Below are 23,567 nucleotides of genomic sequence, written 5' to 3'. Positions count from 1 at the left end.
CGTCAGGGACAAGGCAGAGTGCCCTGTAGTTAAAGGCCAGCCTCGTGCATGCACAGCGATGGAATACCCACAGTAAATAACATTTGCAAACTGACTCCAGCCAGAACTTTACCAAAACATCATGACCACATATGGTTTATCCCAGGACACAGGAATGGTTTACTATAGAAGACCAATTAATAGGACTATTGACGATAAGTGATAAAAGGAGAAAAGCAACAGGATGATTTGCATTTAGACTCAGGAAAAGCAGATGCTGAAGTCCATGGCCACGCACCACTGATTAAGAAAGAAGTAGGCATGAGGCCCCGTTCCTCAGGGCACTTCCTGCAGCCACTGGCATAGGACGAGTAAAGGAGAGAAACAAACATTGGAAAGAACAAAGCAAGCTTTCATCATTTGGACATAACACAATCATCTGCATGGAAAATCCACAAGTTCCCGGCCATGGCCAGAGCACCCCTGGTGCCCATGGGGGCTGCCTGCCATCCTCGCCAGATCTGCGCCATGGCCAGCACCTTCCTCAGAAGAAATTCATCCTCACTTGGGAGAGATGAGGAAGTGAAACAAGGCCACAATAAAAGGAGACGTGGCTCACATGTGCCCCACCTTTTGCTCGCGTGCCAGGATTGCCCCATGGCCCCGGCATCGTCCTCTGCCACTCTGGCAGGCTGGACTGAAGGCACACAGTGGTCCCATCCAGCTCGGGCCCACGTGTTGCCATGGACACACCTCCTGATTCCAATTCACATGGAAGTGTTGAGATGAACACTTAGGGCAGTGCTCAAGCTGAGCCTGTGAGGACGACTAAGATACCTCTAGGCTCCCAGTGCCACCATGCCCATGAGTCCGTAGAGTTCCACCAGGACCCCCTGACCTAATGCCAAACCAGCAGAGCAAGACGTGCTGGGGCCCAGCCTGGCAGCTCCAGGGGCAGCCTTTGCTTTGAATTACATTCACCAAGAGGTAAGGGGGTGCCAGGCAGGCAGTGTCTGAGAGAAGACACACGCACAGACACACAGCAGCCTCATGACTAGGCATGGTCAGACGAAAGCCACCGCCCCCGTCTCTGCTGCCCTGCACTTCAGAGGACTGCAGGGGAGCTGCTAGCTAATGAACACAGATGACCTGGTCAATAAAACACGCAGAAATGTGCATGCATAGAGCCCTTTACCTGTGTTCCAATGGGAGGAACCCCGTGCGGGATGTTCCAGAGCACAGCAGCTCCAGAGTGGAAAAGGAGTCTGCAGCCCAGGCCACGGAGCACCTAGGGCCTCCTTGCCACCTTTATGAACTTATGAACGGCACCAGACAGACAGAAATAAAGAGCAGGCAGGAGGCAAAGTCCGCCTTCCAGTGAGGTGGCATCTGGGCCAGGCGGGGTCACCCAGAGACCAGGGAGCTGTGAGGGCCAGTGTTGCAATCTTCCCGGACAGGCCTCGCTGCGTTGGCCTGGACAGGCTGCTTCTGACCCTGCCCAGCCCCTCAATATAAGAGCGCAGCTCTAGGACACTTTCCAAATCACACAAACACAGTTCAAGTCTTTAAAGCACACTCGGGTTCTAGTAGACTGATAATCAGGTAACTGTGCTCCAAAACTATCACACAGCCAGTTCTTATAATGCATATGTGTGTGTGTCTACAGGTATCTCTTTAGAACATGCATAAAAGAGGAAGTGTTTCTTTAAATGAAGTAGATCTATGTGTAGTAAAAGTTTCCCAAGACAAATTAAAGTCAGGTTTTGCAGAGAGATGTCATGACACGTAGGTGCATTTTTGGAAACTCTGTCAGTGTATGTATGTTCTTATGTGTATTTTTTATAAACTCTAGAAGGATAAACCACAAACCGCTTACAGTGGTTCCCTCCAGGAAAAAGAGTGGGATTTGGGATGGAGTAAAGAATGTAATTTTAATTATTTATTAGATTTGGCTCTGTGTTTAATTTTCATAAGCATGTATTACTTTTATAATGAAAACGTAAATATCAAATGGAAAATTAACTTGTGTGCCTTAACCTCCAACCCTCCATCTCTGCGGTGGTTGGAACAGTACAGCCTTGTCCTGAACACTGATGAGATTTGTTTCTTAAGAAAAAAGCTTCCCTTGCAAAATACCTGACTTCACGAGACACAGCTTGGCAGATCAAAGTCCGAGCCCTTTGCTCTCCCCTCATATACATCACACTTCAGAGCACAAAGATAATTCCTCCTCCCACACACAGCAAAGATGTAAGAACTGCAGTGACCTGGAACACCCACCTCCTCCAGTCCCCCGTGGGCATACAGCACGCTTGCTTCCAGAGGGAAGGCCGGCCCTCCTCGGCCCTCCGCTCCACCTTCACCTCACTGTATTAGGACTTCACCTAATTCACTTAATTCACCTAATTAGGACTAATTCACCTGTATTCACCTAATTCACCTAATTCACTAATTCACCTAATTCACTAATTCACCTGTATTAGGACTTCACCTAATTCACTTCACTGTATTAGCACTTCACCTCCTCCTTCACCTCACTGTATTAGGACCCTAGACTGCTGCTGGCAATACGCGCGGCCACAGCCGCTGGGAGACACCTGTGGCTCCACTCCCCTCCTCCAGGGCATCTGTCACCAATCTCTGCAGAACAGCACCCTCTCACGGGCGCAGGACCAGCCTGGCACAAACCTTTGGCTACCATCAGGGCTGAACACGCACTCCCCAGAAACAGGCCGGGAGCACAGAGGGAGGCCGTCTCCATCCCTCTCTGTCCTCTGTGTTCCTGAGATAGCTGTGGGTCACACCCTGCAGGCTCCCCTTCCTTGAGAACTCACGAACAGGGGGATCCCAGCCACGGGTCATGCTGTGGGTTTTAACCCGGAAAGAACAAGACACCACACACCTGCCTCACTTCCCCAGGATGCGTCCTAGGTCTCCTAAACTCCCAGTCCAGGGTGTCCTGGGGCACCCTGGTGCAGACCTGGGGGCTTACTCCTCACCCCCACCCTCTCCATGATGAGGCCTGGGCCCCCCTCCCCACCGGGCTAGCGTTCAGATAGACCCTGCAGGACGGTGTACTAACGCTCAGGGCGGGGGCCCAGTGCTCCCTCACAGCTTCCCCCTGCAGCAGAGAACAAAGTCCCACCCAGTGGCTTCTCGGAGATCCACAGCCGGCCTGCAGGCCTGGGAGCCAGGCTCTCCTGCAACGAGGGCAGAGCAAGGAGAGACGAGACCTGAGACAAATGTGATGGAACAGCACCATCCGGATACCTTTTGTTATCCAGGAAAGACTCAAGAACACTTTAAAGTCCTCTTCAAATGTGTATGAAAAGGCCGGGTACAGTGGCGCATGCCTGTAATCCCAGCACTTTGGGAGGCCAAGACAGGTGGATCACGAGGTCAGGAGACCGAGACCATCCTGGCTAACACGGTGAAACCCCGTCTCTACTAAAAATACAAAAAAGTTAGCCGGGCATGGTGGCGGGCGCCTGTAGTCCCAGCTACTCGGGAGGCTGAGGCAGGAGAATGGCGTGAACCCGGGAGACGGAGCTTGCAGTGAGCCGAGATCACACCACTACACTCCAGCCTGGGCGACAGAGCAAGACCCCGTCTCAAAAAAAAAAAAAAAAATGTGTATGGAAAATGAGTGGCCCACCGCCGGCCAGTCCACTGCCTGCCGTGAAGGGGCCATGGACCAAGGGGCCTGTAGCTTCCGAGGAAGCCACACCAAGTGATGTCAGAGGATCGGCCCAATGGGGCCCTTGGAGCACCCTGACCCGGGAGGAGCCTTTCTTGAAGTTGGAAGAGTGAAGTCCCTTATCAGACAATGTTTGTTGTACAAAGAAAAAAAATAGTAAGTAAAAATTAAAATCAACGAATGAAGTCCTATGCAGGTGAGGCCCGCCTGCTCTCGGGGTTTTTCCCAGTGGCCTCTCTCTCCAGGGCAGGGCTGGCTGTGACAGGGCACGTAAGGACCCAGGAGCAAAAGACGCAGGCCAACCTCGGAGCACAGCAGGGGCATCCGGGGACCGTGTGAGATGAGCCTGAGCCTGTATCCTCATCCAAAAAATGCAAACAACAGGGTTCGCTCCACAGGGATGGAAGGAAATGAAATGACGAGGGACTTTTGCAGCCTGGAGCTGGCAGGCCACCACGCTGACGCAGCACGGGCTTTGATCCTCGCCCTCGTCAGTGAGCGTCCTCTGCAATTAGCCTTTTCTTAAAGAACCCAAAGGTTTTAGAAGCTGCTGGCGTTTCACAGTCCCCTGAACCTGGACACAGCCCTGAACGCGGAGCTGGAGGCCATAGGTCCTTTCTCATCCTTCTAGTGCCGCCCCCACAGCTCCACTCCTCCTACCCCATGCCCTCACCTTCTGTCTATGCAAGAGCTGGGCTCCTGTGCCCACTTCACAGACAGGTCACCAAGGCCCAGGAAAGCAAATGCCTTGTTGTGAATCACGCAGCGAGTCATACCACCGGGCTCCACAAGTTCCCAGCCCATGTGCTCCCCCTGATCGGGACACCTCCTCTCTGATCGAGAAGGGCCGGGGCTCAACACACAGGTGAGGCTGGCAGGTGGCCATGTGTGAACTTGGCTGGTTCCGCTCATGACAGGCATTCCTTCCCCAGAGTCCTCAGGGCTGGGGAGTGACCAGCCCCAACAAAGCTGCCAGCTCTGGATATCACCAAATTCACCCCAAGCCCGGGTATTTTGTGCTTTAGGGCACAAGTGAAGCTTGCCAAGTGCCTCATACACGCCTTGGAAATCTCACTCCAGCTTTGGAACACAAACACATTTTTCCCACATAATTTAGGCTCTGAAGCATTCAGGTCTTCCAGCACACGGAAAGCGAAAGCGTCCCTGGGGTACCTGCGCCAGCGCCCTCCTCCGAAGACCATCATCCCTTTGCTCTGCTATTGCAGGAACATGCTTCCACGAGGGTGGGGACTGCTCGGTCCCGCGGGGTCTCCAGCACACAGAGCCGTGCGACAGAGAGGGCGTGCAAACACCCAAGCAGGGGAATCGACAAACGTGTGGCTTTAACATGGTATTGGTCTGCTGGGTTTGGGGGTTTGGTTGTTATTGCTTTTTGAGTCTGCTGTTTTGTAGAAGCCCGTATTTTTCACAGAGGGAATCAGATGAAACCGAAAACGCAAGCTCTTAGGAAGCTTATATGGCACGATTTTGTTGTTGTTGTTGTTGTTGAGACGGAGTCTCGCTCTGTCGCCCAGGCTGGAGTGCAGTGGCGCGATCTCGGCTCACCACAAGCTCCGCCTCCCAGGTTCATGCCATTCTCCTGCCTCAGCCTCCCAAGTAGCTGGGACTACAGGTGCCCGCCACCACGCCCAGCTAATTTTTTGTATTTTTAGTAGAGATGAGGTTTCACCGTGTTAGCCAGGATGGTCTCGATCTCCTGATCTCGTGATCCGCCTGCCTCGGCCTCCCAAAGTCCTGGGATTACAGGTGTGAGCCACCGTACCTGGTATGGCACGGTTTTATGGGAAACTTTTTGTTAAAGTGTAATAGATACAGAGAAGTACATAAATCTTCAGCATGCGGCTGGATGAAATTCCAGAGAGGATCCACTCTGACCAGCAGCACCCAGATCAAGAAACGAATCCCAACTACTTTGGGAGGCCGAGGCCGGCAGATGGGGTTGAGCTTAGGAGTTCAAGATCAGTCTGGGCAACATGGCAAAACCCGGTCTCTACAAAAAATAAAAAAGCCGTGTGTGGTGGCCCATGCCCATGGTCCCAGCTACCGGGAGGCTGAGGCGGGAGGATCCCTTCAGCCCAGGAGAGCTCAAGGCTGAAGTGAGCTGAGATCGCGTCATTGAGCTCCAGCCTGGGAGACAGAGAGAGACCCCCCCTCAAAAAAAAAAAAAAAAAAGAAAGAAAGAAAAGAAACAGACCCTCGCCAGCCCCTGAAGCCCCCTGGGCCTCCTTTGCCTCCTGCCAGGGCAGCTGCCCTTCCTGTTCCCCCTGCCAGGTCTACCTGTCTCTGCACTGCACTTACGAGGGCCTTGCACATGTGCTGACGCACTGTGCTTCTTCCACCAAGCATGTGTGTGTCGGCTCGCCCAGGCGGAGCACGGCTCTCTCCACGCAGCTCATTCCATGCTGCTCCCCTGGGCAAGTACACGGCAGTGTATTCACCCAGTCCACCTCCGCAGGGCACACGGGCCTGATGAACACGGCTCCGGCGACACTCTCGGGCCTGGCTGTGGGTTCACGCCTCAGAGCAGAGCTGCTGGGTCACAAGCCATGGGTTTGCTCCGCTTTAGAAGATATTGCGAAAGTTTTCCAAAATTAAGAGATGAGGTCACAGCCACCATGAGGAACAAGCGTCCCATCATGCCCCATCCCACCTCCTCATCAACTCTGGCCTTATCTGTCTCGTTGGTTTTAGCCAATCCGCTGACTGTCTAGTGATACAACATTTCTGGTTTTAAAAGTTTGTTTCTCTGATAACCAATTGAGTTGCATGCCTTTTCAGATGTTTATTAGATATTTGGGCACCTTTCGAGAGGTACTGGTGCAAGTCATGGACAAACATTTTGCTATAGATTTCAATATTAACACTCACCAGCTTGGGCGGGGGGGAGCTGCAGTGCCACACCGTCTGCTTAGTTTTGCAACCTCTCCTCCCTCCCAAAAGTGATACGTGGCATGCCATCACTGACAGTCACCTGGTTTTGTGAATATCGAGTTACTCACCCTGGAAGCTTGGTTGTAAATCGGATTTGGGTTGTTCTGCAGCTATTACTAGCCCCAAAAGACACAATGTTTCCAACCTGCCCTTCTTTCCGTTCTTTTTCCCAGACCTCAGTTATTACAGAACCGTGATGTCCCTGTCCCCAGAAAGGGAACAAAGGAGATCAAACCGATTTCCATCTTCATCTTCTCAAAATTTCCTCCTTCTGGGAGAGGTCTGCTGATGCCTGGCGCGCCTTGGCCGGTTTCTCCCCTAGAAGCAAAACCTCGTCCGTAGCCACACCCTGCACCTGACAGATCAGAAGCCCTCTGGCCCCCCAGCCCTTGCTGGTGGCCTTCCCACAGCCCTGTGGTGACTGCAGAAGCCCCATGCCCTCCTCTCAGCCCTGAGTACAGTCCAACAATAGCCAAAGGACAGGCAGAAGAGCGGGAATGCAGTGAGAGCTGAACTGGGGGGTGCAGGACAGTTCAAGTTTCTTTTGCACAGAATAGCAATTTGCAACAATTTAACAGTTTAAACCACAGGCAAAGTATTAAATCAACAATGAGCAAACCCAGCAAGTAAACTTTTGTGAATCCAGAATGTTAGAGGAGAGCTGAGTGCCAGTTACCTGGGAGCTGCCACTGTGTCTTTATAGTATCGTTAGTATCTTCATAGTTATCTGCTATCAAATAAGCAATCTTAATAAAACAATCCTAAAGAGACACTAGGCCGGGCGCAGTGGCTCACGCCTGTAATCCCAGCACTTTGGGAGGCCGAGGCAGGTGGATCACGAGGTCAAGCAATAGAGACCATCCTGGCCAACATGGTGAAACCCCATCTCTACTAAAAATACAAAAATTAGCTGGACATGGTGGCAGGCGCCTGTAGTCCCAGCTACTCAGGGGGCTGAGGCAGGAGAATCACTTGAACCTGGGAAGTGGAGGTTGCAGTGAGCCGAGATCGTTCTACTGCACTCCAGCCCGGGCGACAGAGCCAGACTGTCTCAAAATAAATAAATAAATTAATTAATTAATTAATTTTTTTTTTTTAAAAAAAGAGACACTAAATACAGTCATTTTAATTTGAAAACTACGGAGGCATTCAGCACCCAGCTCAGATGGTCAGCAACGCTGTTTGAGGTCAGCCATGACTACATCTCTGAAAGCCCGAGCTTGGCGTTGGTCACTTCAATCTTGCTCATGTTTGTTTTTATCAAATGGCAGCTTTCAACACACCCTGGGTTGTGACTGGGACACAGGAGGCTAAATCACCTGCCTACCAAGAACTGGGCCTGTGAGTTACACCTGGAAGCCTTGGAACATCAGGGATGGGATTTGATCTCTGCCGACAGCATTTGGAGGAGACAACTCCCAGGCAGAAAGCAGCCACAGTGGGAGAAGGACACAGGGTCCAGGGCCACCCAGAAGCGACCTGCAGCCTCATCAGCCACAGCAGCGGGCCTGGGAACGGGGGTGGAACACACGGGAGCAGTGGGCAGGGGCCCTATGAGGACGGGCTGCAAGAGCACAGGAGGAGCTGCCCCAACCCTGGGCCCACCCAGTGACTCAACGGCCAGGCAATTCCATGCTCTCCACCAAACCCAGGGCTTCCTGAGGAGCGCGTCCCCCAGGAGCAGGGCACCGACCCCCAGGAGCAGGGCACCCTCCAGCAACAGCCAGCTGGGCTCCCCACGGGGATTGTGCAGCTGTCCCCGGGCCACATCTCTGCCCCATCCCAGACAGACGGCTTCCAGTCGGTCTCCAGGAGAGGGATGGACTTCCTGGGCTGCTAACAGAGCCGGGGCAGCCCTGTGAGGTGACTCCCGTGTCCGCTGTGCCCTGGTAGGTGCCTCAGCCCACCGTCATTTGTAGCTCAGCCCCTTTGAGCTCAGCTCATCCCTCGCAGGAAGAGAACAAAGTTACCTGAACTTTATCATCTGGGTTTTGGACAAATGAGAAGGGACCGTAATAAATATTCTGCTGGTCATAAGCAAAGGTTAAAATATATACCCTTTAAGAAAAATTAATCAACAAGGTATCAAGGCCCAATGCTGACCGCAACACTGGACACACACACACTCTCACACACGGCGCCCTGCATCAGGCGGCCTCACTGCCCACTTACCAAGGCACAAGGTCAGCAGAGCCAGTGGGAACAGCTGTCCTCAGGGCTTCCGGCTGGACAAGCCTGAAAGTGAAAGTCACACATGTCAATGTGCTTGCGCAGGACTGGAGAGACGCCGTGTGACCAAATATATGCATCCACTTCAAAACCCGAAAGGCTGCATGTCAGGGAGACTGACAAGCACGCATTAACATCCTTTCCCGATCAACCAAACACTCCGTCACTTAAACATCAGGGTCAAGGCCATTCAGGGCGTTGCTGGTCACTGCTTCCCACTGCCTGGCCAGGAGGCCCAACAGATGGCTCATAAATGAACAGTCCCGGAGCCGCCAGAGGTCACGCCCCAGGAAGGACACAGGAAAGCCACCCAGCCACCTGCACGCTCTTGGAAAGGCGGGGCCACCGCGGGCTCCTCCGGATGCCACGGCTCCTGCGACAGCTACACCAGCCTTACATGCGCTCCTGCTGCTTCCCAAAGCCCCGCCAGCCGCAGCCCTGGGCTTCTCCAAAATCCAGCCCAGCCCAGCGCCCGCCAGCAGACCATTAGCCTGCCTGCCGGCAACCAGGAAAAAGCCCGTGTTTGCTCATTTGTGTTACATTGTGGTGACGTCCACTAACATAAAATCCACCATTTTTAGGTATGTGGTTCAGGGGCTTTATGTCCATTCCCACTGCTGTGCAATCATCACCCCTGTCCATCTCCAGAACTTTCTCATCTTCCCAAGCAGAAACACTGTCTCCATTAAACACCTACTCCCCATCCCCGCTAGCCCCTGGCACCCACCATCACACTTTCTACCTCTACGAGTTAACCACTCTAGGGACCTCATATAAGTGGAATCATACACTATTTGTCCTTATGTGACTGGCTTATTTCACTCAGTATAATGTCCTCAAAGCTCACCCACTTGGTGGCAGGTGTCAGAATGTCATTCACATTTCAGGCTGGATAATATTCCACTACAGACACTATGGACTGAATGCTTGTTTCCCCCAGCCACAAATTCATATTCTTTTTGAGACAGGATCTCGCTCTGTTACCCAGGCTGGAGTCGCCGTGGCACAATCACCGCTCACTGCAGTCTCAGTCTTCTGGGCTTAAGTGATTCTCCCACCTCAGCCTCCCAAGTAGCTAGGACTACAGGTGCATGCCACCATGCCCGGATAATTTTTTAATTTTTTTGTGGACACAGCATTTCACTATGTTGCCTAGGCTGGTCTTGAACTCCTGAGCTCAAGTGATCCGCCTGCCTCGCCCTCCCAAAGTGCTGGAACTACAGGTATGAGTCACCATGCCTGGTCCAAATTCATACGTTGAAATCCTCCCTGCTAATGGGATATTTGGAGACAGGGCCATTGGCAGGGGATTAGGCCAAGAGGGAGGAGCCTCAAAAATGGGATTGGTGCCATTATGCCAAAAGACACGAGCCAGCTGCTTCCTATCTCTCTGCCATATGAGGGCACAACCAGGAAGAGGCCCTCACCAGGCACCAAACCTACGGGCACCTTGACCTCGGACTTCCAGCCTGCAGAACTGTGAGAAATAAATTTCTGTTACTTAAGCCAGCCAGTCGGTGTTAACTTTTTTTATAGCAGCCCAAACTGACAAAGACAGTGTATATATCGCATATTTTCCCCTATTAATCTTACAGTTCTAACTTTCACATTTAGGTCTATGATCCATTTTGGTTAATTTTTAAATATAGCATAAAGTAGGGTGAAGGGCCATTGTTTTTGTAGATAGGTGTCCAATATTGTCTTTCGATATTTGAAAGGCATTCCTCCACTGTCTTCAAATTGTATAGTTTCTGATCAGAAACCGGCTCTCATTTTTGGCTTTGTTCATCTGTACGTGACAGCATTTGCCTCTGTCTACTTTCAGGATTCTCAGCAATTGGATGATGGTGTGTATTGGGGTGAATTCCTTCATGTTTCTTCGGTTTGAGATTTGTTGAGCTTCTTCGGAATGAGTTTCATCAGATCTGGAAAAATTCTAGCCATTATTGTCTTCAGGTATTTTCCACCACACGCGCCTCTTTTCTGGAAATCAGTTTCATATGTTACTCTCGATATGGTCGCACTGACGCTCTGTTCATTTTTTTGTCTTTCTTTGTGTTTCATTTTACAAAGTGCTGTGTCTTCAGGTATACTGATCTTTTCTTCTGCAACGTCTAATCTACCACTAACCCCATTCAGCATATTTTTCATTTCTAGAAGATTTATTTCGTCTTTTTTCTTTTTGAGACAGTCTCATGCTGTCACCCAGGCTGGAGTGTAATGGTATGATCATGGCTCACTGCAGCCTCAACCTTCCTGGGCTCAAGCCATCCTCCTACCTCAGCCTCCTAAGTAGCTGAGACCACAGGTGTGCACCACCACGCCCAGTTAATTTTTGTACTTTTCTGTACAGATGGGGTTGCCCAGGGTGGTCTTGATCTCCTGAGCTCAAACAATCCTTACACCTCAGCCTCCAGAAGTGCTGGGATTACAGGTATGAGCCATGACGCCCGGCCCTAGGTCTTTTTTTTATATCTTCCATTTTTTTCTTTATTTTTATCATATTTGCCCTGACATTGAACACGTGGAACATATTTATCAATGCCATCTTAACATCCTTGCCTGCTAGCTCTATCATCTGGATAGATATAGTTCCCTTCCCTTCTCTTTTCTCTTCTCTTCTCTCTCTCTTGTTTTTTTTTTTTTTTTAACAGAGTTTTACTCTGTTGCCTGGACTAGAGTACAGTGGCATAATCATAGCTCACTGCAGCCTCGAACTCCAGGCTCAAGGGATCCTCTGCCTCTGCCATTGAGTATCTGGCACTACAGGTGCACACCACTATGCCCAGCTAATTATTTTTTTAAAACAAACAAAAGAACACATATCTTTTTAGAGACAGGGTCTCGCTATGTGGCCCCAGCGGGTCTTGAACTCCTGGGCTCAAGTGATCCTCCTGCCTCAGCCTCCCAAAGGGCTGGAATTGCAGGTGGGAGCTACAGTGTCTAGCCTGGATGTTTCCAACAGTTGATCTTCCTCTTCTTCTGGGTTTTCTGTATGGCAGTCACTTTTGCTTGGCTTCTGGGCACTGTGAACTTGGTGCCTGTGAACTTGGCACCGGACGCTGGGTTTGCTGCTGTCCTGCATCTCCGGGCTTTGTTCCGGGAACAGTCAACCTAGAACCAGTTTGATCCTTTCAGATCTCACTCCTAAGCTCTGTTTGGTGAGTCCTGAGCAGACCTTTGTAGGACAACCTTGGGTGGTGAGTCTCTCCCTCTGGCCACTGAGCACACAGATTCACCCCACCCTGTGAACTCGGGGACTGTGCCACCCCTGCTCTCCCATGCCCCTTTCCCTCGCCTGGGCAGCATTCACATGCCACCTGTGGTCAGCTCTCAGAAACTGGAAGGCCCCTCCTCAGCTCTCCAGAGCTGTTTCTTTATGGAACTCCCTCTTCTTCCATATTTTTCTTCGCACATTCCAGCCTTCCTGCAGCCCCTTAACTCCACACTCTGCCTCCACCAGGTCCTGGTTCCCCTCCCTGCCCTGCGGCTGGAGACTCTGCAGGTGACAAGCTGGGCTACTGAGGCCTCACTTCCCTCATGCCCCTCTCTGGTCACTGTCCACACGGCCTGCCACCAGTGTCTGAAGCCTGTGGCTTCATGCACTTTTGTTTGGTTTTCTGGTTGATTAAGGTAGGCTGTGAAATTTGGTCTGTATCTTCCACCATGGCTAGAAGTGCAAGCTGGAATCTTGCATTTTTAAATCCAAGTTTTCGCTCATCCAGAATGGGCTTCTCCAGTGGACCTCACAGATGTTCCCTCTCCAAGACACACTGACCTACGTCTAAAGTGGAATCTCAGCTGCAGAGGGCCTGACTTGCAGAGCCAGCTTGACAGCCATCTCTGGAAGAGAACAAAAGCATTTGCCTTTTTCTTTCTACCTCCAGATCATTTACTCTTCCATGAAGGTATCTCACTCAAAGTACATTTTCTATGTCAGAATGCAATAGCAGGACTATTTGCCTGCCCACGTTAAACTAGAAGGCAAGCCTGCAGTTAATCAGCAAAAAGAAGGCGGTGCTCCAAAGGCAGACCATGTGCTGACAGCACCTGAGACACTCCTCCTCTCAGTTCATCACCTCTTCCCAATTTCTTCTTGACCTAGGTAGGTCAAGAGCATCAACAGTGCTGGGTCACGAATCTCCACCACTCGCAGACACGGGTTCTCCCAAGCTCCTCTCAACACCCAACAGAACCGGGGCCGAGGCAGCTGCTGCGCACACACACACGAGGTGATGCCTGAGAAGCCTCCCGGGGGACCAGTGATCCTCAGCGGTGGGGAGCAGATGGGAGGGGTGCTCTGCTCAGGGCAGGAAGGCAAGAGCCAGAACCACAGCGCTGCCGCTGCTCACCGCGGCCAGCCCAAGGAGCAGGGCTCCCTCCTCCCTGTCTGCCAGCCCTCCCCAACGAATTCGGTAAGGGCAAGGGCGTCCCGGGGGTTCGGTCACGAATCGCTCCAACTTCTAAGAGACCTTTAGAGGCTCTGGGTGCACGTCCCCGGCCGGATCTGTGATTTACAAACATCTTCCCCCTTCCTGTGGTCGTCCTTTCTTGATGGTGTCCTTTGTAGCACAGAAGTTTTTAATTTTGATCTTAGAAGCAACCTGAGAAAAAAGGGAGACTACCTTCAAAGGAGAAACGGCCTGACAAGGATGTCTTCACACAAAAAGATGCTGAGGCCAAGCAGAGGCTGACATCAAAGTGCTGAAAGAACGGCACTGCCAACCAAGAGTTCTGCAACCAGCAAGCATATCCCCCAAGGGGCAGGGAAAACTAGTGCTTCCGGACAAACACAAAAGGGGCGGGTTCGCCACCAGCACACTCTGACCAGAGGAATTTCTCATGTACGTGCACTTCAAGGAGAAAAAGAGATCCCAGATGGGAAGCCTGAGATGCAAAACGTAAAGGAAAGAGAGCGACAAGCGTGTGCAAATCTAACACAAAATGTAATCAGGCCAGGCACAGTGGCTCACGCCTATAATCCAAACACTTTGGGAGGCCAAGGCACGAGGATCACTTGAGTTCAGGAATTTGAGACCAGCATGAACAACATGGTGAAACCCTGTACCTACAAAAAAAAAAAAAAAAAGTAATAATCTAGCAATGTCTTGTGATATTCAAAAGTAAAAAAGAATTTAAATACACAGGCCGGGCGTGGTGGCTCACGCCTGTAATCCCAGCACTTTGGGAGGCCAAGGTGGGCTGATCACCTGAGGTCAGGAGTTCAAGATCAGCCTGGCCAACATGGAGAAACCCCGTCTCTACTAAAAATACAAAAATTAGCTGGGCATGATGGTGAGTGCCTGTAATCCCAGCTATTCAGAAGGCTGAGGCAGGAGAATTGCTTGAACCTAGGAGGCTGAGGCTGCAGTGAGCCAAGATTGCTCCACTGCACTCCAGCCTGGGCGACAGAGCAAGACTCCGTCTTGGGGAAAAAAAAAAGAATTTAAATACACAGTCTATTAGTTGTAAGGGGCATTAACGAAGGTAAGGATGCTTGCAGGTCCTTGGATATTCCCGAGTGTAAAATGTACAGGTTAATTGTAGATCCGTTTAAAAAGAATGTTGTGCTTGTGGGGAAACCAGTAAAAGAACAGAGTCTATAACACCCAAACTGGTAGAGGGCAGAAAATGAAAGGATCAATAGTTGACTCAAAAAGAGCAAGAAAGGAGAAGGAAAGGAAAACATCAGCACAGACCAAGAAATCAACAAAATATAAGACGGTATATTTAAACGCAAATATCTGTAGCTACATTTAAAGTAAACCAAATAAATGATCCAGTTAAATTTTTTTAGTTGTCAGACTTAAAAAACGGACTGTCGCTCTCCCTCTCCCCTCTCCCCTCTTCTTTCTTTTTTTGGTCTCCCTCTGTTACCGAGGCTGGACTGTACTGCCGTGATCTCAGCTTGCTGCAACCTCCCTGCCTCGGGCTCCCGTGATTCTCCTGCCTTGGCCTGCTGAGTGCCTGGGATTCCAGGCACGCGCCGCCACGCCTGACTGGTTTTTGTATTTTTGGTGGAGACGGGGTTTCGCCGTGTTGACTGGGCTGGTCTCCAGCTCCTGACCTCGAGTGATCTGCCTGCCTCGGCATCCCGAGGTGTTGGGATTGCAGACGGAGTCTCGCTCACTCAGTGCTCAATGTTGCCCAGGCTGGAGTGCACTGGCGTGATCTCGGCTCGCTACAACCTCCACCTCCCAGCTGCCTGCCTTGGCCTCCCAAAGTGCTAAGATTACAGCCTCTGCCCGGCCGCCACCCTGTCTAGGAAGTGAGGAGCGTCTCTGCCCGGCCGCCACCCCATCTGAGAAGTGAGGAGTGCCTCTGCCCGGCTGCCCCGTCTGGGAGGTGAGGAGTGCCTCTGCCCAGCCGCCCTGTCTGGGAACCCTTCTGCAGGTGTGCCCAACAGCTCTGAAGGGACAGCGACCATCGAGAACGGGCCATGATGACGATGGCGGTTTTGTCGAAAAGAAAAGGGGAAAATGTGGGGAAAAGAAAGAGGGATCAGATTGTTGCTGTGTCTGTGTAGAAAAAAGTAGACATAGGAGACTCCATTTTGTTCTGTACTAAGAAAAATTCTTCTGCCTTGGGATGCTGTTAATCTATAACCTTACCCCCAACCCCGTGCTCTCTGAAACATGGGCTGTGTCCACTCAGGGTTAAATGGATTAAGGGCGGTGCAAGATGTGCTTTGTTAAACAGATGCTTGAAGGCAGCATGCTTGTTAAGAGTCATCACCACTCCCTAATCTCAAGTACCCAGGGACACAAACGCTGCGGAAGGCCTCGGGGTCCTCTGCCTAGGAAAACCAGAGACCTTTGTTCACTTGTTTATCTGCTGACCTTCTCTCCACTATTATCCTATGACCCTGCCACATCCCCCTCTCCGAGAAACACCCAAGAATGATCAATAAATACTAAAAAAAAAAAAAAAAAAAGGACTGTCAAATTTCAATTTAAAAAAGATCCTCCAATCATACACTGTCTACAAGAGACACATTTCAGACTTAAAGATACAGAAAAATTAAAAATAAAAAAAAAGAGACATGCAAAGCAAACAGTAAACAAAAGGCAGCTGGTGCCGCTATATTAATTCCAGACAAAGTCTGAAAGGCAGAAAGCATTAAAAAGGTAAGAAGATCATTTCACAGTAATAGTCACTTCATTCATAAGGAAGATATAAAATTTTAAATCTGTATCACCTAATAACATAGCTCTCAAGTATATAAAGCAAAACTTGATACAACTGCTAGACAAAATAGACAAATCCACAATGCAAAAACAGCTGTAGACAAGACATAAACAAATGGGTGTGACTGTGATCCAGTAAAACTTTATAAAAGCAGGTAGCTAGCCAGACTTAGCCTATAGGCTGTAGTTTGCTGACCATTGGTATAGAAGATTTGAATAACATGATGAATAAACTTGATTCAATCAATCTACACACAATGCTGCCCCTACCACTGCAGAATAGAATCTGTTCAAAGACACACAGAACATTTTAAAATCTGACCATGTGCTGGGCCATAAGGCAAGTCCTAACAAGTTTCAGAAGACAGAGATCAAGCAGAGCAGATTCCTTCACCCCACAGATGCTTAAACGAGGGAAAAAAAGTAATAAAAAGTTATCTGCAAAAATCCTGGTATGCTCAGAAGTTAAAAACAGTTATCATGGCCAGGCGTGGTGGCTCACGCCTGTAATCCCAACATTTTGGGAAGCCAAGGCAGGTGGATCACTTGAGCTCAGGAGTTCAAGACCAGCCTGGCCAGCATGGTGAAACCCCATCTCTACTAAAAATACCAAAATTAGGCCAGGCGCAGTGGCTCATGCCTGTAATCTCGGCACTCCGGGAGACTAAGGTGGGTGGATCACCTGAGGTCAGGAGTTTGGGACCAGCCTGGCCAATATGGTGAAACCCTGTCTCTACTAAAAATACAAAAAATTAGCCGGGCGTGGTGGTGTGCACCTGTAATCCCAGCTACTCTTCAGGCTGAGGCAGGAGAATCACTTGAACCCAGGAGGCGGAGGTTGCAGTGAGCCGAGATTGTGCCATTGCACTCCAGCCTAGGCAACAGAGCGAGACTCTGTCTCAAAAAAACCCACAAAAAACAAAAAACAAAAAATTAGCCAGGTGTGGTGGCGGGTGCCTGTAATCCCAGCTACTTGGGAGGCTGAGGCAGGAGAATCACTTGAACCCACGAGGCAGAGGTTGCAGCGAGCCAAGATCGCACCACTGCACTCCAGCCTGAGTGACAGAGACTCTCTCAAAAAAAAAATTAAAAAAAAAAAGTGATCAACTGTCAAAAAATTCAAAAGAGGAATTCAAAAATATGTTGAATGAAACAGTAAAAAAAAAAAAAAAAAAAAAAAATCCTGTCACTACATATAGGCTGACGCAGCCTAAACAGTTCCTAAGGGGAGCGGCAACCTTAAGTGTGGACTGCATTAGAACATTGTAAAATGCTGCTAACAGGCTGGGCACAGTAGCTCACACCTGTAATCCCAGCACTTTGGGAGGCCAAGGCGGGCAGACTGCCTGAACTCAGGAGTTAAGAGACCAGCCTGGGCAACATGGTGAAACACTGTCTCTAATAAAAAAATACAAAACAATTAGCTGAGCATGGTGGCATGCACCTGTAGTCCCAGCTACATCAGAGGCTGAGGCAGGAGAATCGCTTGAACCCAAGAGGTGGAGGTTGCAGTGAGCCGAGATTGCGCCACTGCACTCCAGACTGGGGGACAGAGCAAGACTCTGTTCAAAATAAATAAATAAATAAATAATAAAATAAAATGCTGAAAACAAATGACACAAGATATATCTCAAAAAATTAGGAAAACAAATTTAGAAGAAGGAACAAAACAATCTAAAACTCAGAAATTAATAAGATAGAAAACATACAAAAAGCCACAAAGTAGGTTCTCTGAAAGGATCAATAAAATCAAAAGAGTTTTATCAAGAGAGTTGATGATAAAAAGAGAGGAGGCGCGAATCAGGTCAGGAAAGAAAGGGGAACAGAGTCCAGTGCTTCAGGTCTTTTAAAATCAGAGGCCACTGATGCCTTTTCATAGGAATGAACTTGAAAATGTAAAGTTAAATGGACAAATTCCTAAGAACAATAACGGACAAAAATATCCTCAAGAATAAATCAGGGGTGGAGAGGAAGAGAGATTGATTAGTGGGTACAGATAAACACTTGATAAAAGAAGTAAGACCTAGAAATAAGACCCGGTGTTTACAGATCAGTACGGTGACTACAGTTTACAATAATCTATCGTATATTTCAAAACAGACAGCAGAGAAGAATTTGAATGTTTTTAGCTTAAAGACGAGACAAATACTTATGGTGACAGATATGCCAATTTATACCAAATTGACCTTTACAAATTATGTGAATATATTAAATTATCACACTTATCCCCTTGAAATGGGTGAGTCATATAGTGGGTGAACTATATCTCCACAAAGCTGTTACCAAAAAAAAAAAAAGAAAAAAAAAATAGAAAACCCAAAGAATACCATAATCGTTACAAAACTGAAACAAAAGTCAAACATCCACCACCAAAAAAATTATCACGCTAAGTTCAGAACAGTTTCACCAGTGAGATCCTACACTCTTGGTGTAGGGACTCTAATCTTCCATAAACTCTTTTAGAGAAGTTAAAAAAAAAAAAAAGAAAAAAGAAAGAAATACCTGGCCCCTGCCCAGTGCCTTTTGAAGCTAATATAATCTTTTTGCCAAAACCTGACAAAAACAGGATGCAAAGGATAATTACGGAGCAGTCTCACTCACAAGCATGAACGCCAGAAGCCGGAAGGAAGCTTGTTCACTGTGCCTGGCTTCGCTGCACTTCCAGATACTGAGTTTTTGCAGCGTGAAGGTTCGTGGCAGCCCTGAATCCAGCAAGTCTATCGGCCGCGTTTTTCCAACATCAAGTGCTCACTTCTGGCGTCTGTGTCACATTTTGGTAATCTTCGCAATCGTTCAAACTTTTTCATGATTGTTATACCTGTCACAGTGATCTGTGGTCAGTGATCTTTGATGTTCCTACCATAATTGTTTTCAGTGCTGTGAACCGGGCCCCCATCAGAGGAGGAACTGAGTGGAAAAAGGTCGTGCATGCTCTGAACTGCTCGGCCAAGCGGCTCTTCCCATCTCTCTCCCTCTGCTCCAGCCTCCCTATTCCCTGTTACACAGCAGTGTTGAAATGAGGCGACTTAATAACTTACTGATGGCCTGTAAGTGTTCAAGTAAAAGGATGAGTTGCACAGCTCTCACTTTACATCAAAAGCTGGAAGTGACTAAGCCTGCTGAGGAAGGTGTGTTGAAAGCCGAGATCGGCTGAAAGCTGGGCCTCTTATGCCAAACAGTTGGCCAAGTGATGAACGCAAAGAAAAAGTTCTTGGAGGAAATTAAAAGTGCTACTTAGGTAAACACACAAATGATAAAATGAAATAGCCTTATTGCTGATATGGAGAAAGTTCGAGTGGTCCGGATCAAAGATCAAACCAGCCTCAATATTCCCTTAAACCAAAGCCTAGTGCCTGGCAAGGCCCTTACTCTCTTCAATTCTGTGAAGGTTGAGAGAGGTGAGGAAGCTGCAGAGAAAAAGCTGGAAGCTGGCAGAGGCTGGCTCAGGAGATTTAAGAAAAGAAGCCACATCTTCCTCACATAAAAATGCAGGTGGAGCAGCAGGTGCCCACAGAGAAGCTGCAGCACGTCATCTGAAGATGGAGCTAAGATCACTGATGAAGGTGGCCACACTCAACAATAGATTTTCTTTTTCTTTTTGAGACAGGGTCCCACTCGGTTGCCTAGGCTGGAGTGCAGTGCCATGATCTCAGCTCACTGCAACCTCTGCCTCCTGGGCTCAAGCAATGCTCCCAAGTCAGCTTCCCAAGAGGCTGAGACGACAGGCACAAGTCACCATGCCTGGCTAATTTTGGTGGGGGTTGTAGAGACAGGATTCTGTCATGTTGCCCAGCTTGGTCTTGACTTGAACTTCTGAACTCAAGGAATACGCTCACCTCAAGCCCCTCAAAGTGCTGAGATTACAGGTGTGAGGCACCATGACCACCCAACAGATTATTGATGTAGACGAAACAGCCTGATATTGGAAAAAGATGCCATCTAGGACTTTCACAACTAGAGAGAAGTCAATGTCTGGCTTCAAAGCTTCAAGGGACATGCTGACTTTCTTGTTAGGGGCTAATGCAGCTGGTGACTTTAAGTTGAAGCCAATGCTCATACACTATTCCGAAAATCCTAGAGCCCTTAAGAATGATGCTAAATCTACTCTTGCCTGCGCTCTAGAGATGGAATAACAAAGCCTGGATGACAGCACACCTGCTTACAGCATGGTTTACTGAATATTTTAAGCTCACTGTTGAGACCTACTGCTCAGGAAAAAAGGATTCCTTTCAAAAAATTACTGTTCATTGCCAATGCACGTGGTCACCCAAAAGCTCTGGGGGAGATGCACAAGGAGATGAATGTTGCTTTCATACCCGGTAACACGACATCCACTCTGCAGCCCATGGATCAAGGAGTAATTTCTTTCTTTCTTTTTTTTTTTGAGACAGAGTTTTGCTCTTGTTGCCCAGGCTGGAGTGCAGTGGCATGATCTCAGCTCACTGCAACCTCCGCCTCCCAGATTCAAGCGATTCTCCTGTCTCGGCCTCCTGAGTAGCTGGACTTACTGGCGTGCACCACAACGCCTGGGTAATTTTTGCATTTTTAGTAGAGACGGGATTTCATCATGTTGGCCGTGCTGGTCTCAAACTCCTGACCTCAGGTGATCCACCCACCTCAGCCTCACAAAGTGCTGGGATTAGAGGTGTGAGCCACCATGCCCAGCCGTGGAGTAATTTATACTGCCAAGTCTTATTATTTAAGAAATACATTGTATAGGAATATAGCTGCCATGGATAGTGATTCCTCTGATGGATCTGGGCAAAGTAAATTGAAAACCTTCCAGAAAGGATTCACCATTCTAGATGCCATTAAGAAGACGCATGATTCATGGGAGGGGTCAAAATATCAACATTAATAGTTTAGAAGAAGCTGATTCCAAGCTACGTGGATGACTTTGAGGAGTTCAAGACTTCAGCAGAAGAAGTCACTGCAGAAGTGGTGGAAATAGCAAGAGAACTAGAATTATTAGTGGGGTCTGAAGATGTGACTGAATTATTGCCACCTCATGATCAAACTTGAACAGGTGAGGAGTTGCTCCCTTTTTTTTTTGTTGTTTAGATGGAGTCTTGCTCTGTCACCCAGACTGGAGTGCAGTGGCACTATCTCGGCTCACTGCAAACTCCACCTCCCGGGTTCACGCCATTCTCCGTCCTCAGCCTCTTGAGTAGCTGGGATTACAGGCGCCCGCCACCACGCCCAGCTAATTTTTTGTATTTTTAGTAGAGACGGGGTTTCACTGTGTTAGCCAGGATGGTCTTGATCTCCTAACCTCATGATCTGCCCACCTCAGCCTCCCAAAGTGCTGGGATTACAGGCGTGAGCCACCGCACCCGGCCCGGAGTTGCTTCTTATGGATGAGCAAAGCAAATGGTTTCTTAAGGTAGAATCTACTCCTAGTGAAGATGCTGTGAACATTGTGGAAATGACAACAAAGATCCAGAATGTTACATAAACTTGGTTGATAAAACAGCTGCAGGGTTTGAGAGGAGTGACTCCAATTTGGAAAGAAGCTCTACTGTGGGTAAAATGCTATCAAATGGCATCACGTGCTACAGAGAAAACTTGTGAAAAAGAGAGTCCATCCATGTGGCAAGCTTCATTGCTGTCCGTATTGGTCTGTTCTCACACTGCTATTAACAAATACCTGGCTGGCCAGACATTATGGCTCACACCTGTAATCCCAGTACTTTGGGAGGCCGAGGCAGGCAGATCATCTGAGGTTAGGAGTTCAAGATTGGCCTGTCCAACATGGCGAAACCCCATCTCTACTAAAAATACAAAAATTATCCAGGCGTGGTGGCGGGTGCCTGTAGTCCCAGCTACTCAGGAGGCTGAGGCAGGAGAATCACTTTAACCTGGGAGGTAGAGGTTACAGTGAGCTGAGATTGTGCCACTGCACTCCAGCCTGGGCAACAGAGTGAGACTCTGTCTCAAAAAATAAATAAATAAATAAATAAATAAATAAATAAATAAATAAATAAATGAAAAAAAAAAAAAACCTGGCTGGGCACACTGGCTCACACCTGTAATCCCAGCACTTTGGGAGGCCGAGGCGGGTGGATGGCTTGAGCCTAGGTGTTCAAGTTCAGCCTGGGCAGGGTGCTGAAAGCCCATCTCTACAAAAAGTGCAAAAATGAGCCAGGCATGGTGGCTCACACCTGTGGTTCCAGCTACTTGGGAGGCTGAGGTGGGAGGATCGCTTGAGCCCACGAGGTCAAGGCTACAGTGAACAGAGATCACACCACTGCACTCCAGCCTGGGCAACAGAGCAAGACCCTGTCTTAAAAAAAAAATTGAGACTGGGTAATTTATAAAGAAAAGAGGTTGAATTGGCTCACAATTCTCCACGCTGTTTCAGAAGCATGGTGGCATCTGCTCAGTTTCTGGGAACACCTCAGGAAGTCTACCATCATGATGGAGGCAAAGCGGGAAGCAGACGCGTCTCACAGGGCCAGAGCAGCAGGAAGACAGAGGGGGAGGGGCCACACACTTTTAAACAGCCAGATCTCACGACAACTCTATCACAGTTACAGCACTAGGGGGATGGTGTTAAACTATGAGAACCCACCTCCAGGATCCAATCCCCTCCCACCAGGCCCCACTGCCAACACTGGGGATTACAATTCAACTGAGATTCAGACAGGGACACAGATCCAAAATGTCAGATTTTAGGGACACAGATCCAGAATGTCAGATTTTAGGGACACAGATCCAAAATGTCATATTGTAGGAAATTGCAATGGCCACCCCATTTCAGCAACCACCTCCCTGAGTGCTCAGCAGCCATCCACATCGAAGCAGACCCATCTACCAGCAAAAAGACAAAGACTCACTGAAGACTCAGATGATCATTAGCATTTTTTAGCAATCAAGTATTTTTTAATTAAGGCATGCACACTGTTTTCTTAGACACAATGCTATTGCACACTTAACAGACTACAGTACAGCAGAAACGTAACTTCTGATGAGATCAGGCACGTTCAGGGTGGCATGGCTGTAGACAGCATAAACGTAACTTCTGTATGCACTGGGAAACCAAAAAATGTGTGTGCCTCACTTTATTGTGATATTTATTTTATTGCCGAAGTCCGGAACGGAACCCACAATATCACCAAGGTGTGCCTGTATTAGTTAACTAATCCAGTAATTTATGAAAAAGATCGTGGCTAAATTGGGTTTATTCCAGGAATGCAGGGACATTTTAACATGATATTAACAAATCAAAAGGGGAAAGCCACAAGATCATTGTAACTGGCAACATCCAATCATGACTGTGATTAAAAACACAAATCAGAACCTCCTGGCAAATGCGAAATGGAGGGGAATTTTCTCAACTTGATAAAAAATATTAAAAAAAAAAAAAACCCACAACAACCACTTCACTTAGCAGTGTAACAAGGAAGGCTTCCCTTTGGTGAGGACCCTCTGTTGCCAACATGCCTTCATCACCTCAGTCCCATGCTTGTTGGAGATGCCAGCACAGGACGACAAGAAAAGTCAATAGAAATCTAAGGACTGAA

General features: G+C 48.7%; 1 protein-coding gene across 4 annotated transcripts in view; it reads right to left on the bottom strand.

Annotated features, from left to right (window-relative positions):
• AGPAT3 (1-acylglycerol-3-phosphate O-acyltransferase 3) overlaps positions 1-23,567 on the bottom strand; it is a 121,716-nt gene that overhangs the window by 74,076 nt on the left and 24,073 nt on the right. For 2 of the 4 annotated variants that reach the window (XM_031005127.3, XM_063702672.1), the window contains exon 2: positions 8,801-8,863. The exons of 1 other annotated variant lie outside the window; for it this stretch is intronic. The gene's annotated coding sequence lies outside the window, so the exon portion shown is untranslated. Of the gene's footprint in view, positions 1-1,174; positions 1,195-8,800; positions 8,864-23,567 lie in introns of those variants that run through there. One more of the 4 variants, XM_031005130.3, reaches the window with a different exon arrangement.

This window comes from Gorilla gorilla, chromosome 22 (genome assembly GCF_029281585.2).
Source record: "Gorilla gorilla gorilla isolate KB3781 chromosome 22, NHGRI_mGorGor1-v2.1_pri, whole genome shotgun sequence".
In the NCBI taxonomy this organism is placed as follows: Eukaryota; Metazoa; Chordata; class Mammalia; order Primates; family Hominidae; genus Gorilla; species Gorilla gorilla.
The sequence above is the reverse complement of the archived record's forward strand: the minus strand, read 5'-3'. Positions and strand labels throughout refer to the sequence as shown.